Genomic DNA, 17,406 nt, shown 5'->3' on the forward strand with positions numbered 1-17,406 from the left:
TCAGATTTTCAAAATATCTGCTTCCTCAGGTGTTAGCCTCTCTCTCACTCCATAGCAGATCCTAAACGTAACTGCCACTCATCACTTTTACTACAGAAATAATGGTAGTAGTTGAAATTTCCACTTTGAAACGGTTCAACTAGGGCAATGTGGTCTCAATGGTTACGTCACTAACAATACGTGGAAGCAAAATACGCTGTCTATAATAATTCACCTCCGATCCTTGCGTTCCTGCGCTTGATTCGCCTATCAAGAAATATTTCGGGAATAATGCTCTGTAAGAAGCAATTACTCTACATACACAGTAAGGTTACTACCTAGTAGTACAAATCTAGAAAAATAAAATAAAATAAAAAAGTTACACTCATGGCTGACGCTCAATTATCGTAGTATGCCTTCATAAATCCCCCTTAACCATTTGCAGCACCCAAATCTACTGGCGTGTGCACTAACTAGTATCACAGGCAACACAACAAGGACAACTTCAGACAAAATTAAGGAAACCAAAAATTTAGTGTCTTCGTATTTTAACGAATTCTGCTATCAAAGATTGACACAGAGTACAAGCCACTCTTGACTAAGCCCGTACCAACTTAAAATCACTTGACATTTCGACAAAGGTCACACAAAATGCGAGGAGCTCGACTCCGACAAAATTCAGAAAACGATTATACTCATCATGCCCTACACCAGTTATTGGATCCTTCAAACCTCGCATTTCAAACACAACTTAGTCCAGGAACAACATGCTACAGACTTTCAACAAAATCGCGGAAAATTCCACACTGACGAAATAGTCAATACAATGTGCTCCAGGTAGGTATCGACCACTACACTTATAATGTTTTGTAACTCACGCCCAGGAACACATATGTCGTCTTACCGACTCAAGCGCACTATTTCGTCAGTTCCTCAGTAGGGACTGACTCAAACCCCTTCCAGTACCATAACTGAACCGTTAATTCAGACAAATGTTGGGCGCTACTGTCATTTCCTAGAAATTAAAGTAGAGGATCTCGTTGCCGTCGGTTGCTCTTCAAGCGGCAAACTCGCGCATGATGATCTCTGACGTGTCCAAGCTCTGCTGTCAGCAACGATGCACGGATGATCTTTGCCGCCTCTGTACGAGTACTTGCATGGCTGGACACAGTACGGAATTTTCTAGAATATATTCATCAACATAAACTTTAGTTACAATGACATGATAAATACCTCATCCTTTTCCTTGATTTATCTTAGTTGTGATTGCTATTATTATTGACTGCAACGATAAAAAATTAAATCGTGACGACACGAAAACATATGCAATAATAAGTTCCTTGTGCTGACCATTTCGCAGCAGCTGTTTATAAATTAAAGTAATTAAAAAATCCTCTTTTGCAAGCTGGATTTTACGATTTTTTTATTTATCTTGAGCACCCAGACCCGCTTTGCCTTAGTTACAAGGCATCTTCAGTAGGTGTCAGATCAGCGTCTAATTCATTATTTTCAAGCCAACCAGCTCTCTCTCTCAGGTAGCCAACTGGTTGAAATTATGCAATTCTCTTTTGGTCACTGTTTTCAACATAACTAAAGTGAAACGCGTCTGAATGCAAAAGATAAATAGAAAAACTTAATGTGCAGCATGCAAATGCCTTTTTCTTTTGAAATACTGTAACAGAAACAATAATTTTGATCCGTCACAGACTCTGCCCCGTCGCAATTTAAAATAACGTTATTATTCACTTTAGTAAGCTGTTTACAAATATCATCCTCCTAAAGCTCGACTGGTATGGCTTAAACGCAGAAATGCTGCTAGGCTGTGATCGTAGATCCTCAAAATCACTGGCTTAGCGGAAGGACACTCGACGTTGTGTTCCACTGCACTCACACATCGCCCAGCCGCCTCTTTTATTGCGTGCGTGATGTACTCCCACGTCGTTTGCATCTCATTGCCCCCTTTACTGTGTACGCCCGCCACAATAGTTGCCATATGCGTCCGCGCCAACTATTTCTCCGATGCGAAACTGAATGGGCTGTTCTAGCAATGCCACGATCTCATATATGTGCCAAAAACAAGAACTCCGACCTTCCCAGCACATATGGAGTCAAAAATATTGTTAGAATATATCTCTATGCTCTCTTAGCTTGTCTATATTGGCTACGAATGAAACACATTTGCATCTGACGCAGTTACAGGAAGAAAAGTGGTCGAAGTGACAGACTGGCGAAGACATTGGATGCGTTTTTGAGATGAGATGAGCGCATTTCGTATTCCCATCTGGGCATAGAGATTCAGATTTCCCGTGGTTTATCTATATTACACAACTGCCCATTAAAATTGCTACACCAAGAAGAAATGCAGATGATAATCGGGTATTCATTGGACAAATATATTATACTCGAACTGACATGTGATTACATTGTCACGCAATTTGGATGCATAGATCCTGAGAAATCAGTACCCAGACCAACTACCTCTGGCCGTAATAACGGCCTTGATACGCCTGGGCATTGAATTAAACAAAGCTTGGATGGCGTGTACAGGTACAGCTGCCCATGCAGCTTCAACACGATACCACAGTTCATCAAGAGTAGTGACTGGCGTATTGTGACGAGTCAGTTGCTCGGCCACCATTGACCAGACGTTTTCAATTGGTGAGAGATTTGGAGAATGTGCTGGCTAGGGCGGCAGTCGAACATTTTCTGTATCCAGAAAGGCCCGTACAGGACCTGCGACATGCGGTCGTGCATTGACGTGCTGAAATGTAGGGTTTCGCAGGGATCGAATGAAGGGTAGAACCACGGGTCGTAACACATCTGAAATGTAACGTCCACTGTTCAAAGTGCCGTCAATGCGAACAAGAGGTGACCGAAACGTGTAACCAATGGCACCCCATACCATCACGCCGGGTGCACGCCAGTATGGTGATGACGAATACACGCTTCTAATGCGCGTTCACCGCGATGTCGCCAAACACGGATGCGACCATCATGATGCTGTACACAGAACCTGGATTCATCCGAAAAAATGAGGTTTTGCCATTAGTGCACCCAGGTTCGTCGTTGAGTACACCATCGCAGGTGATCCTGTCTATGATGCAGCGTCAAGGGTAACCGAAGCCATGGTCTCCGAGGTAATAGTCCATGCTGCTGCAAACGTCGTCGAACTGTTCGTGCAGATGGTTGTTGTCTTGCAAACGTACCAAACGGTTGACTCAGGGATAGAGACGTGGCTGCACGATCCGTTACAACCATGCGGATAAGGTGCCTGTCATCTCGACTGAAAGTGATACGAGGGCGTTGAGATCCAGCACGGCGTTCCGTATTACCCTCATGAGCTCACCGATTCCATATTCTGCTAACAGTTATTGGATCCCGACCAACGCGAGCAGCAGTGTCGCGATACGAGAAACCGGAATCGCGATAGGCTACAATCCGACCTTTAACAAAGTCGGAAACGTGATGGTACGCATTTCTCTTCCTTACACGAGGCATCACAACAACGTTTCACCAGGCAACGCCGGCCAACTGCTGTTTGTGTATGAGAAATCGGTTGGAAACTTTCCTCATGTCAGTACGTTGTAGGTGTCGTCACTGGCGCCAACCTTGTGTGAATGATCTGAAAAGTTACTCATTTGCTTATCACAGCATCTTCTTCCTGTCTGTTAATTTTCGCGTCTGTAGCACGTCATCTTCGTGGTGTAGCAGTTTTAATGGCCAATAGTGCATTTCAGACAAATCCTGAGAATGTTATTTCATATACCAGATAGGACTAACAGGGTATATAGAGCGTATAGAAAGAAATTCGGCACGAATACTAAAAGGTTTGTTTGACTCATTATTACACTTACGAAAGAGCGTCACGAAAATTTTGAGAAACCAGAACTGGCAGACTCTTGAAAGCCACTAACGCCTCCCTGCAACCCAGTCCCTGCTTCCTTAAATAATCGAACTCCCATTAATGAAATATCTTGTAGCGTCTGGTTACTTTAGAAATGAGTTAATGTACTGAATATTTGACGTTAAGCAAGCAGTAGGGCAGGGCCAGTTGTGGGCAAGAAAATGATCCAGATTCCAGGAACTGATAAGATAAAGGGGCACCAGTTTATACATCTGGTGTAACATGACAGCTGAGACAATGGCGCATGTCATATTTCACTGGCAGCTGCATCAGCACTTCATTATCTCCAAGATCATTCCAGCACTCATGACATTTTGCCACATGCAAGTTCAAGGACGGAGGGGAGGGGATGGGAGGGCCCTGCGCTTCTGCAAATTTTGCATTAATCACGCCTCGCACTGTGCCCCATGCTCCCACTCTCCGACTTATTCCTACCTCCATCATCTGCTCACCAACTACGTTTGCATTACTGACTTTCAAAAAACTAATTTTAAGACTGCTTACACGTCCTCAGATTGGACACTTTGATTCGAAGCTATGGAACGAGTGTATAACGTGCTATTCTATTAACAATTAAAAACTACAATATTGTAGAACAAAAGCAAACTGGAGCTTTTTATTTATGATAATGTTGTTCTACCAAGAACCGACGGAAGATTCTGTTAATATGATAAAAACTAAGATTTCCACCCAAAACATAATTAATAAACAAGGAACTCATTTCAGTTGAGCATGAGTATTACCTTAAATACAATCCTGTTGTTGTTGTTGTGGTCTTCAGTCCTGAGACTGGTTTGATGCAGCTCTCCATGCTACTCTATCCTGTGCAAGCTTCTTCATCTCCCAGTACCTACTGCAACCTACATCCTTCTGAATCTGCTTAGTGTATTGATCTCTTGGTCTCCCTCTACGATTTTTACACTCCACGCTGCCCTCCAATGCTAAATTTGTGATCCCTTGATGCCTCAAAACATGTCCTACCAACCGATCCCTTCTTCTAGTCAAGTTGTGCCACAAACTTCTCTTCACCCCAATCATATTCAATACCTCCTCATTAGTTACGTGATCTACCCACCTTATCTTCAGCATTCTTCTGTAGCACCACATTTCGAAAGCATCTATTCTCTTCTTGTCCAAACTGGTTATCGTCCATGTTTCACTTCCATACATGGCTACACTCCATACAAATACTTTCAGAAACGACTTCCTGACACTTAAATCTATACTCGATGTTAAAAAATTTCTCTTCTTCAGAAACGATTTCCTTGCCATTGCCAGTCTACATTTTATATCCTCTCTACTTCGACCATCATCAGTTATTTTACTCCCTAAATAGCAAAACTCCTTTACTACTTCAAGTGTCTCATTTCCTAATCTAATCCCCTCAGCATCACCCGATTTAATTTGACTACATTCCATTATCCTCGTTTTTCTTTTGTTGATGTTCATCTTATATCCTCCTTTCAAGACACTGTCCATTCCGTTCAACTGCTCTTCCAAGTCCTTTGCTGTCTCTGACAGAATTACAATGTCATCGGCGACTCTCAAAGTTTTTATTTCTTCTCCATGGATTTTAATCCCTACTCCGAATTTTTCTTTTGTTTTCTTTACTGCTTGCTCAATATACAGATTGAACAACATCAGGGATAGGCTGCAACCCTGTCTCACTCCCTTCCCAACCACTGCTTCCCTTTCATGCCCCTCGACTCTTATAACAGCCATCTGGTTTCTGTACAAATTGTAAATAGCCTTTCGCTCCCTGTATTGTACCCCTTCCACCTTCAGAATTTGAAAGAGGGTATTCCAGTCAACATTGTCAAAAGCTTTCTCTAAGTCTACAAATGCTACAAACGTAGGTTTGCCTTTTCTTAATCTTTCTTCTAAGATAAGTCGAAGGTTAGTATTGCCTCACGTGTTCCAACATTTCTACGGAATCCAAACTGATCTTCCCCGAGGTCCGCTTCTACCAGTTTTTCCATTCGTCTGTAAAGAATTCGCGTTAGTATTTTGCAGCTGTGACTTATTAAACTGATTGTTCGGTAATTTTCACATCTGTCAACACCTGCTTTCTTTGGGATTGGAATTATTATATTCTTCTTGAAGTCTGAGGGTATTTCGCCTGTATCATACATCTTGCTCACCAGATGGTAGAGTTTTGTCATGACTGGCTCTCCCAAGGCCATCAGTAGTTCTAGTGGAATGTTGTCTACTCCCGGGGCCTTGTTTCGACTCAGGTCTTTCAGTGCTCTGTCAAACTCTTCACGCAGTATCTTACCTCCCATTTCGTCTTCATCTACATCCTCTTCCATTTCCATAATATTGTCCTCAAGTACATCGCCCTTGTATAAACCCTCTATATACTCCTTCCACCTTTCTGCCTTCCCTTCTTTGCTTAGAACTGGGTTGCCATCTGAGTTCTTGATATTCATACAAGTGGTTCTCTTCTCTACAAAGGTCTCTTTAATTTTCCTGTAGGCAGTATTTATCTTACCCCTAGTGAGACAAGCCTCTACATGCTTACATTTGTCCTCTAGCCATCCCTGCTTAGCCAGTTTGCACTTCCTGTCGATCTCATTTTTGAGACGTTTGTATTCCTTTTTGCCTGTTTCATTTACTGCATTTTTATATTTTCTCCTTTCATCAATTAAATTCAATATTTCTTCTGTTACCCAAGGATTTCTATTAGCCCTCGTCTTTTTACCTACTTGATCCTCTGCTGCCTTCACTACTTCATCCCTCAGAGCTACCCATTCTTCTTCTACTGTATTTCTTTCCCCCATTCCTGTCAATTGTTCCCTTATGCTCTCCCTGGAACTCTCTACAACCTCTGGTTCTTTCAGTTTATCCAGGTCCCATCTCCTTAAATTCCCGCCTTTTTGCAGTTTCTTCAGTTTCAATCTGCAGTTCATAACCAATAGATTGTGGTCAGAATCCACATCTGCCCCTGGAAATGTCTTACAATTTAAAACCTGGTTCCTAAATCTCTGTCTTACCATTATGTAATCTATCTGATACCTTTTAGTATCTCCAGGTTTCTTCCAGGTATACAACCTTCTTTCATGATTCTTGAACCAAGTGTTAGCTATGATTAAGTTATGCTCTGTGCAAAATTCTACAAGGCGGCTTCCTCTTTCATTTCTTCCCCCCAATCCATATTCACCTACTATGTTTCCTTCTCTCCCTTTTCCTACTGACGAATTCCAGTCACCCATGACTATTAAATTTTCGTCTCCCTTCACTACCTAAATAATTTCTTTTATCTCGTCATACATTTCATCAATTTCTTCATCGTCTGCAGAGCTAGTTGGCATATAAACTTGTACTACTGTAGTAGGCGTGGGCTTCATATCTATCTTGGCCACAATAATGCGTTCACTATGCTGTTTGTAGTAGCAAACCCGCACTCCTATTTTTTTATTCATTATTAAACCTACTCCTGCATTACCCCTATTTGATTTTGTATTTATAACCCTGTAATCACCTGACCAAAAGTCTTGTTCCTCCTGCCACCGAACTTCACTAATTCCCACTATATCTAACTTTAACCTATCCATTTCCCTTTTTAAATTTTCTAACCTACCTGCCCGATTAAGGGATCTGACATTGCACGCTCCGATCCGTAGAATGCCAGTTTTCTTTCTCCTGATAACGACGTCCTCTTGAGTAGTCCCCGCCCGGAGATCCGAATGGGGGACTATTTTACCTCCGGAATATTTTACCCAAGAGGACGCCATCATCATCTAATCATACAGTAATGCTGCATGTCCTCGGGAAAACTTACGGCTGTAGTTTCCCCTTGCTTTCAGCCGCTCGCAGTACCAGCACAGCAAGGCCGTTTTGGTTAATGTTACAAGGCCAGATCAGTCAATCATCCAGACTGTTGCCCCTGCAACTACTGAAAAGGCTGCTGCCCCTCTTCAGGAACCACATGTTTGTCTGGCCTCTCAACAGATACCCCCCCATTGTGGTTGCACCTACGGTACGGCCATCTGTATCGCTGAGGCACGCAAGCCTCCCCAGCAACGGCAAGGTCCATGGTTCAATCCTATAAACCCAGAAATTGCGAAATAATAGGAAATCCAAGTTCCTCCAGTCATCAGCAGATGGCTGCATTGAAAACGTCGACCATAGTTCGATCTCTGTACCACTTAAATAGATGGCTCCAATATCAGTTTAAAAAGGCAGCAGAGTTGTAAATTAATTATTTTCCTCACATGAGATGTTGCCAATATTCTAAAAGTATGCAAAAAACGACAGCAGCAAAGGCGAAGTTTATACAGTTAACTCATGGGAAGTTCGATTTGTAAACCACGATTTCGTACTGCCATGAGCAGAATGCTAAACGGTTAAAAAACACAGCAGGGTAGTAAATTAATTACTTTCCACATCTCTTGGCCGGCCGGTGTGGCCATGAGGTTCTAGGCGCTTCAGTCTGGAACCGCGTGAGCGCTACGGTTGCAGGTTCGAATCCTGCCTTGGGCATGGATGTGATTGATGTCCTTAGGTTAGTTAGGTTTAAGTCGTTCTAAGTTCTAGGGGACTGATGACCTCAGATGTTAAGTCCCATAGTGCTCAGAGCCATTTGAAGCATTTGAACCACATCTCAGATGTTGAAAAAACTTTTAGATGTCTGCAAAATATAGCAGCAGCGAGAAATGTCCGGTGTTTATATTGGTTGTCGAGGTTAATACATTAAAAATGATGTTTCATGTCACAGTATTGCAAAAATGTCTCAGTGTAAAGGAAAGCACATATTCATCAAATCATTGTCCAAAATTCTGAAGCATGTACCCCTGTGGTAAAGTTCAACATTTGACATTCTAAAAATTATGCCTAAAATTTCGATGTCGTGAAACTAGTCTAACCAACACTATAGTTGCAGAAGAATAAGTGTTAGCTAGGCAGGCAAACAGACTGAATGTACCTACTCACAACACAATAAAATATTTCCCAGTCAGTGCAAGAAGTACGATATTTACATCTCTTGCTGTATGATGTCACAAGAATGCAAAACACATCTGCAATGTAAAAGAAAGCGATAGTGAATTTCCATATACACACATTTGTGAAATTAGACCCCTGCCAAATACGAAACTACGGTCCACCAAGGTTGATTTCAAAGCCTAATAGCTGTTGACATTTTAGGAGTTACGTCAAATAATTTGAGATAGTAAAACTCTCCTGATTAGGCTTATAACTGCCGAAAAATACCTGTCAGATTAGCAGACAAATAGACAAACTGAGTTCAAACACCATCAGCACATCCTCAAAGCATATGTTTCTGCACTTTTAAATAGTCCTCAAGTACTAATTTAGGAGTTACAAAGACATTATTCACTAGAAAAAATATAAACCGTCTCACTGATTGCCAGTTATTGCTGTTATTACACATGACACAGGCCTACTAAAGGTGTGCAAATAACCTTCAGGCACGATGCGTCAGGTGTCTGAGCCGTGGTGCGGCTCACTTTGGTGCTGCTGTAGGTTTCCGTCCTCTGTTGGAGTTCAGACTGTGTTGTTTAGTTGACACGGTTTCGGGTGTTTGTCTTCTCTTTTGTTGACTGGCGCCACTTGGTTTCATATGCGTTGCCTGTTCGCTAGTGGCAGCAGCGGCGTTATCGATATGTAGTAACTGTGGGCCTATCTTTGGGGTGATATCGTTGTTCTTCCGGGTCGTGTGAGTGAGGATTTCGGTTGGGGACTCCGGAGGAGCCAAGAGGGCAGTGCGACAACACGCCGGGACCACTGGCAGCACGCACATACTGCCGGATGGAAGGGCTGTGGTCGCGAGGGTAAACGACCTAGTCGCTAACCGGATCCAACAGGCTTTAAGTTGAGTGGATTTTAATTTTAGCAGTGGAACTTCCACCATTGTGAGATCTGGCGATTCTCCCATGGTTTGGGTTCGTGTTGCTGTTCGCAGTGTCGCCGAGGCGAAGAGTAGCGAGTGCAGTGCTTGGGGAAGCCGGATCTGATTAGCTTTCCTCGACTTCTCGTTATTAGTTGGTGCATTCTATGTGTTAGTTTTTGTTAAGTACAGCCAGCGGTATTTTTCCTGCCTGGTGGCCGCTAACGCTCCAGTGACCTGCCCTGGAGGTTAGTGTATGTAACGGCAGTGTACGTTTCCTCGCCTTGCCGCTGCTGTCCGGTAAGGCGTGTAGTTTTGACATTTTCCTTGATTTGTAGGTCGGTTGGCGGTTCTTCTAGTCTGGTAGTAGTGGTTCCTTTCTCCTTTCGGACGCTCTAAACATTCTGAAGACGTAGTGCTGACTGCCGGTTCCGGCTTTGGCGTGGCGTTCCATCGTTGCATCGGTTATCGGGTGTTAGGCAGCTTCAACAGATTATAATTAGTCATTCGTTAGACTGCCACTACTCTGAGTTACCATTTTGTGAAGTGAATGCAGCTCTCGGCTGCCTTTCTCATCGCTGGCGAAAGTGTTTTTGGCCTGACCTACTCAGAGGTCGATTCCTGGAGCACCGTCTTTGACTAGCCCTTGTTTCTTATTATTGTGTTATTATTTTATTATTGTATTATCAAGTTACCATCATTTGTCTCACGTGTTTGGTGACCAGTTGCTTGTCCTTTTGAATTAACCTTGCTGTTTTATTGTACGTTTATAAATTTTTTAAAAATATAATAGCCACTCTTGGCGTTACAGCAAGTTTAAACAGTTGTGCTACCAAGTTTATTATCATTTTGTCTCACCTGTTTGGTGATCAGTTGCCTGTCTTTTAAATTAACTTTTGCTATTGCCTTGATGTTGACAGTATGTTTGTTAAATTTGTATAATAATTGTCATTCTTGGCGTTAAAGGCCTTAAGCCGTGACTGTCGCTACTTGTCTTAAAATTGTAATGTGGCAATTGTATTTTAGCAGTAAACCTTTAAGAGCTTGGTGACTTGTTTTCAATATTTTAATAACTGTAGTTTGTAAGTTGTAACAAGTTGAATAATTCTTAATTTATTACCATGTAGGCCTTCAGCCGTGAGTGTCATTATTTGTCTTGAAATTTTAATTTGTCGATTGCATTTTTGCAGCGAGCTTTAAGACCTTGGTCACTTGTCTTTTATATTTAAATAACTGTAATTGTAAGTTGCAGCAAGTTTAATCAATTTCTAATTTATTGCCATTGAGGCCTTCAGCCACGAAACAATTCTCAAGTTATTGCCATTATTTTAATTTGTTGTTGATTTTAAATAAATTGTGTGTGATTAAAAGAAATGCCAAACAATAGTAAGTGATTACGGCCCCGTCCACAATCGTAGCAGATCCTGCCTTCCTTGAGCACCAGGTCTCAGTGTCAGCAGGAAGAGATTAGTGTTCGACGTACCGTCGATAACTAGGTCGTTAAAGACGGAGCACAAGCTTGATTAGGGAAAGATGGGGAAGGAAATCGGCGGTGCTCTTTCAAAGGAACCATCCTGGGATTTGCCTGAAGCGATTTAGGGAAATCACGGAAATCCTAAATCAGGGTGGTCTCCCGAATGCGAGTCCAGTGAGCTAACCGCTGCGCCAACTCGCTCTGTTCAGGCACCAGGCGCCAGGTGCCACCGTCACGCTATAGGCATCTATGCTCTCTTAACGGTAGAAAGTAAGGCAACACATCCTAGCTTTTACGCACAGCACCTTATAACTAGTAGCGCAGCAACATAGGTGTAAAGCAGGTAAAGAAGCAAGGCATACATGTCACCCCAGAGAGGCAGAACCAGCTCAGGAATTTCAAGTTAATGATCACGTTGTCTGCAGTTCGTAAGGCTTGAGATATAGATGTAGGCATCTATCTGTAACTTATTTTTTAAAACACGAGACTCAAGAAGTCTGTTGTTTTCTCGATGAATATAGAAATGGGGCTGCTTTAGTTAAGGCCTGTATCTTTTCAATATTTATCCATTCTTCAATATTCTATATATAAATAACAATTATACATATGCTCCTGTTGCTTACATAACCAGGTGTGGTTCGCTATTTTTTTATATCATTGATATGGAGTCTCATCCCAGTGACGGTATCTACTTATTCAATCAAATGGCAACATTAAGTGCCAAAACCAAAGCTGAAACACACACACACACTCACACATGCATGACTGCTGTTGCAGGTAGTGTCGGTTTTGGAAATTTGTGGTAAGTTTCTATGGGGCCAAACTGCTGAGGTGATCGGTTCCTAGGATTACGCACTGCTTAATCTAACTAAAACTAACTTACGCTAAGGACAACACACACATCCACGCCTGAGGGTGGACTCGAACCTCCGACGGGGGCAGCCGCGCGAACCATAGCAAGACGCCCTAGACATTGCGGCTACCCTGCGGGGCGTGTTGATCTTATTCTGCGTTATTTCGCGTTTTGGCTTCAAGCAGGAATTAAAGAAGGACATCATTGAATCATTTATGTGTTATTTACATAGTAAATGTCTGTGAGATATGGCGGTATGGTGAAGCTACCTAATCCCCTCTACAGGAACGACAATGTAACAGCATGAGGAGTATTGGCAAAAACCGCCAACGATGCACTGGAAACCATTTCGAGGAACCTTAAAGATCCTGTAGATATACTGCACAAAGCGAAATCAGCCGACGTTAAAATGAGTGTTCTAATGGAAGAGTTGCCTAGAATATTGTAAAAGCTTAATGTAGATGACTATTACCGTTTGGATTTCGACATAATGCAAGATTTTTCAGGGATTTTTAACAAAGTTTTGTGGTGCGACTACCTACTATCAAACTACAACTTCTGCGTGGAAGGAGACTGCTAGAGAAACAGCAATGGGATTGTGGACAACGATGTGACAGATGGAATAGACTGCTTACCGTGGCTGACCTCCAGTTCTAGAGTAGATATAGGTATTAACGCACATTCAACAAAACCCGACGTTTTAATTTCCCAGCATGAGCATATGATTTGGGAAACTGAACGGTTCAAATTTCTGGGTTTTCAGATAGATATTAAACTCTCGTGGATAGCCCACGTTCAGGATCTTGTTCAAAGAATGCTGCCATTTTTACTACTCAAACGGTATCTGAAGTATGTGATACTTCGACACGAAAAGCAATCTACTTTCATGCTTTTCATTCGATTATGACATATTGTGTTACGTTTTGGGGTAACACTTCCCATTCTCAAAGGATATTTTTGGCTCAGAAACGGACGGTTCGGGCAATAAGTGTTGTAAGTTCGCGAACCTGTTGTCGACCCCCGTTCATTACTCTGGATATTCTGACATTGGACTCTCAACATATGTTTTTAACTGCCGTTTCTTGTTAACAATATAGGCTTATTTCCAAGAATTAGCAGCTTTCGTAATGTTAATGAAATTTTCTCCATACGGCTCGAATCCCTGGTACAACCGACCGTGAAGGCATAGTATTTTGCTTGTTTGACTCTGTTTATTTCGTTGATAACAGATTTGAACATAAATGTATTTAACTCGATTTGTATGTCGTGGCTCAGATGATGCTGACAAAGTTGCTTTTCGTTAATTCGTTGCAAGTGCTCTTTTACTGTTAGATCATATTTGGATAACAATTTAAATAGGTCTATAGAATTTCCACTGTTTCCGCTATCGTTCAGGTTAAGGGATGAGAGACGCCCTCTAAACGCAAGATTGTGTGAAACAGTTTTCCTTATCTGTTGTTTTTCGGTATTTGTCTCCTTTACAGAACTCCATCCATCTAATCATGCACTCCATGTGTCCTTGACTTTTTTCATGCCTTTCCAATATCCTACTCAGATCTTTCCAGTCACAACACCTTTCTTTTACCATCTGTGTCTGCAAATGTGAAAAAAATCGACATGGAGAGAGACAAACTTTGTCTTGAGATATGGAGTAAGCAAACCATTTGCGATGCTGCTTTTTGCTGTTACTTAATTTTCTAGTAAAATGAAATTTAGTAAAATGTCGTCTGAATTTGCATCGTTGGGATTAACTTTCATCAGGTTTTTCTAGGTATTGTAGGGAACCATTTTGAATTAAATCATGATTCTGCAAATCTGTTGCTGGAACTACCCACTTTCACAGATCTTAAGTCTGTAAAGACTCTCTTATATGAACGGTTTGCTCTTGAATATCATTTTTGTAGTCTTTTATTAGGCTCACAATCACGGATCGCAGCAGTTTCACCCAACTCTGATGCTGTATCAGATTCATTCGATCCTGAAGCGGTTCTGTTTCAGAAACTAGAGACACTTGTATGAGAGCTTCATTGAAGCCCGCTGGAATAGTTACACCTGTAGTTTTCTTAAGAAATTTACTCGAATTCATAGCTTGGTTGGATATAATCGTCTCAGTCTTTCTTTTCCTTTTTGACGCACCGGATTCCAATTTTGTCCCAATGTCTCTGTCTGTTCAGGGTTCTCCAGACATGATGATCTAAAAACATTTTGTGCTACGTACGTTGGTAAGTACAGCAGGGTACTTAAAGTACTCAATGTCGTAGTACACAACGAATAGGCTGTGCGATTATCATACGTGGCAGAATATTTTTTTTTTAATTTTTCCTGTATGATAGCAGCCAAATAAATACGCCAATAAATGTTTTTGTATACTGGCTTACCACACGATGGAGTTCCTTTAGTATGTACACAATGAGATCAAAAGTATCCGGACACCTGCTTGAAAATTACTTAAGTTCGTGGCGCCCTCCATCGGTAACGCTGCAATTCAATATGGGTTTGGCCCACCCGTAACCATGATGACAGTTTCCACTCTCGCAGGCATACGTTCAAACAGGTGCTGAAAGGTTTCTTGGGGAATGGAGCCCATTCTTCACGGAGTGCTGCACCGAGGAGAGGTATCGATGTTGGTCGGTGAGGCCTGGCACGAAGTCGGCTTTCAAAAACATCCCAAAGATGTTCTATAGGATACAGGTCAGGACTCTGTGCAGACCAGTCCATTACACGGATGTTATTGTCGTGTAACCACCCCGTCACAAGCCGTGCATTATGAACAGGTTCTCGACTGTATTAAAAGATGCAATCGCCATCCCCGAATTCCTCTTCAACAGTGGGAAGCAAGAAGGTACTTAAAACATCAATGTAGGCCTGTGCTGTGATAGTGCCACGCAAAACAATAAGGAATGCAATTTCCCGCCATGAAAAACACGACCACACCATAACTCCACCGCCTCCGAATTTTACTGTTGGCAGATGACGTTCAGCGAGCATTCGCCATACCCACACCCTGCCATCGGATCGCCACATTGTGTACCGTGATTAGCCACCACTCTACACATCGTTTTTCCACTGGTCATTCGTCCAACGTTTACGCTCCTTACACCAAGCGAGGCGTCGTTTGGCATTTACCGGCGTGATGTGTGGCTTATGAGCAGCCGCTCGACAATGAAATCAAAGTTTTCTCACCTCCCACCTAAGTGTCATAGTACTTGTAGTGGATTCCGATGCAGTTTGGAATTCCTGTGTTGGTCTGGATAGATGTCTGCCTACTACACATTACGACCATCTTCAACTGTCGGCAGTCTAAATGGTTCAAATGTCTCTAAGCACTATGGGACTTAACATCTGAGGTCATCAGTCCCCTAGACTTAGAACTGCTTAAACATAACTAACCTAAGGACATCACACACACATCCATGCCCGAGGCAGGATTCGAACCTGCGACCGTAGCAGCAGCGCGGTTCCGGACTGAAGCACCTAGAACGGCTCGGCCACACCGGCCGGCTGTCTGTCAGACAACAGACGCGGTCTGCCTACACACTTTTGTGCTGTACGTGTCCCTTCACACTTTCATTTTACTATCGCATCCTAGTACCTAGGATCACATGGACCTTGGGATGTTTAGGAGTGTGGAAATCTCGCGTGCACACGTATGACACAAGTGACACCTAGTCACCTGACCACGTTCGAAGTCCGTGAGTTTCGCGGAGCGCCCCACTCTGCTCTCTCACGATGTCTAATGACTACTGAGATCGCTGATATGGAGTACTTGGCATTAGATGGCAGCACAATGCACCTAATATGAAAAACGTATGTTTTTGCGGGTGTGCGGATACTGTTGTGTATGGCTGAAGTTGGTACAAACACACCTTCAGAGATAAAAGACATGTTCACCTGTACCAATTCAATAACTTGGAAAAAGAGTGAAGTGTCACCTGGTGGGACTGGTTTCAGAGACTGCCCGAGACAATGCTCCTGGCTGTACTGACGCTTCCACAGAGCATATCAAGCGGTCTGTGAATATGCTATAAAGAAAAGTAAGTGTATTTTCCGTTTAACATGCATTTGTCTTTAATATGGCAATCTGCTTCCTCTCTAAGTATAAATTATCAAATCCATTTTACAAAACTTTTTAGTCTATATGAACGACTTTACAACAAAAGTCTCCTTCGAGTTCTATGCGTCACTGGCGTCTAGTGCACATGCGCTGATTCGCGACAGGTATATCCTGCGCGAATCGTGTAATGTAATAGGTCTAACAAAACCAGTCTGCAGTCCCAAACTTGTACGCTTGGGGCTCTGCCGGATTGGTGTACACCTTAAATGCATCTTGTAATGGGGCTTAACTGTCATAATATTGCCAGACGACCTAGATAAATGCTACTACATTCGTACGGAAATAGAGACGGACAACTGTGACAACTATGCAGTATGAATCAGAAGTCTTTCTTTTATTAAGTGATTGCCGGATTGGTGTACACCTTAAATGCATCTTGTAATGAGGCTTAACTGTCATAATATTGCCAAACGACCGAGATAAATACTACTACATTCGTACGGACATAGAGACGGACAACTAAGCAGCTAAAATTTTAACAGCTTCAACAACTTTTTTACAAGGTCCCCAGAGGCGCGAGGTCGTCAGCAGTCGCCGACGTCGCCCACACCTAATGCAGCCACTGGTAACAGGTGAAGCTGCTGGAGGTGGTGAAGTAGGTTCTATATGCTGTGTGTCGTTGGGTCCAGTTTTATTTTTCTTGTTTGGGAGTCAGTAAGACTGTCATAACGGCCCCTTCTAGTTAGAGGGTACGCACAACAGACTTGTCAAGATGGGTGGCCGACCCCTTCCAGGACCGCGGACACTACACAGATGTTGGTGTTTTGCCGTTTCATTCGTTTTTTAATGGCTGTGTGAGGAAGGATGATTGTTTTTTTGTGGTTTTATGGCGCACAACTACAGTGGTCATTAGCGCACAGACTAAATTATGAATGCATTGCGAGGCACAATGTTAAAACAGCAACTGAGAAGGACAACACTATATAAGGCACATTAACAGGCAAGGGATTAAAAGAAAACAGCATAATCAAATGTCCTTAGACAGGTTTGTCAAGTAAATAAAACGAAGAACGCGAACAGCTGCTCCTGGGTCATCCACTAAAATTTCATCCAGAGTACATGGCAGGCCAAGATCAATCCGCAGTGTATTAAAATTCGGACAGGACGTTAAAATGTGGCGTACCGTCAGCACTTGCCCACATGGACAGAACGGTGCCGGCGCCGGCGCAGCCGTCAGCAGATGGCGGTGACTGAACCGGGAGTGTCCAATCCGTAACCGGGCCAAAACGACCTC

This window comes from Schistocerca americana, chromosome 8 (genome assembly GCF_021461395.2).
Source record: "Schistocerca americana isolate TAMUIC-IGC-003095 chromosome 8, iqSchAmer2.1, whole genome shotgun sequence".
NCBI classification, from domain to species: domain Eukaryota; kingdom Metazoa; phylum Arthropoda; class Insecta; order Orthoptera; family Acrididae; genus Schistocerca; species Schistocerca americana.